The sequence below is a fragment of the Halichoerus grypus genome, chromosome 7 (assembly GCF_964656455.1).
Source record: "Halichoerus grypus chromosome 7, mHalGry1.hap1.1, whole genome shotgun sequence".
NCBI lineage: Eukaryota > Metazoa > Chordata > Mammalia > Carnivora > Phocidae > Halichoerus > Halichoerus grypus.
Window position 1 is genome coordinate 39,568,170 of NC_135718.1, and position 1,311 is coordinate 39,569,480.

A 1,311-nucleotide genomic window follows, 5' to 3' on the forward strand; every position below is an offset into this window, starting at 1 on the left:
CTTCTCCCAGCCTCAGCCCCTGTGGAAAACTCTCCAAAAAGCAAAGGGAAGCCTGCGGCCCGGGGCCTGCTCACGGACTCAGGAAGGGAAGTGAGACCCACAGCTCCCTTGGCATCTGGAGAGTGCCTCTCGAGTCCTACCGGCGGGGCTGTGTTGTCCTGGCTTCTTTGGTGACAAGTCCGGATGGAACTCGTGGGCACCAGAGCCCACTCTGTGGTGAGATCCCCTGGGGTTTCCGTCTGGGCCCAGAAGTGTTGGAGGGAAGTAGAGTTGCTCACCCCCCTCACTTTCCTGTCCCTTTCCTGGGCCGCCTTTGAAGGTCTTACCAACCCAAAGAACTGCGGCGTGGGTCATCCTTGAGAGACGCCCCGGGCTGAGCCTTGTGCTACGAAGCGGGACTGTGCCCGTTGCATGAAGAACCAGGAAACTGGTGTAATCCCAGCGAACTCTTACTGCCCTCCACCGAGATTAGCAGCAATGCCCCCCCTCTGTCTTGTTGGAGCATATTGGTTGTAGGCTGGGTTAGGTTAGATGGTGAGACGGTGTCGGGTAAGGAGGGATTGGCACAGCCGGCCAGGGAGGCTAGGCCATCAGACAGGCCGCCAGCTTCATGAACCGGGGCCACCATCGTGATGCTGCGGGCACTGAGCCAGTGTGGACTCCCACAACAAAGCGCCCGCCTGCAGGCCCCGCCTCTCTGGACCAGACCTCTAGGTAGGTGGGACGTTGACCAGTGGAAAGCGGTACTCTGATCTAGGCAACGCCGAGGGTCCTCGGAGAGGGAAAATCTCCCACAAACATCTCCGACGTATGTACACATCTGGATGAACTACCTTTCCTCAGGTCCCTGGCACATGGAGGGACCTCTCCAGTGGTGTTATTTATTGATTTATTTTTTTTACAGAAGGAAAAAAAAAAAGTAGGAAACAAGAGGAGAATGGTGTATATGGAGAAATGGAGCATGGGGAAGAGGGCTTCCTTGTAGTGCGAAGAGGATTCATTCCAAAGGGCCAAATTTCGTAGAGATTTCAGTTTCCATCTACTGGGTGTGTTTTCTCTCATGTGGATAGTAAACTTGAAGAGATCCAAGGGAAAATGTGCAATAGCGTGAGCTCTGACACTCCCCGGCAGGGGGTTCTGGTACCTAAAAGGTTGCAGTCTTGAACGGCTTACTGATGGCGTTTCCATGCAAACCATTATTGCTTTTATGGCAATTATTTTTCTCTCAGTTATTATAATCAAAATGTTCTACCTTCGGATCACCCTGCTCCCCTTTCAGCCCCTGACCCAGAAGCCCCCCACTGATACTCC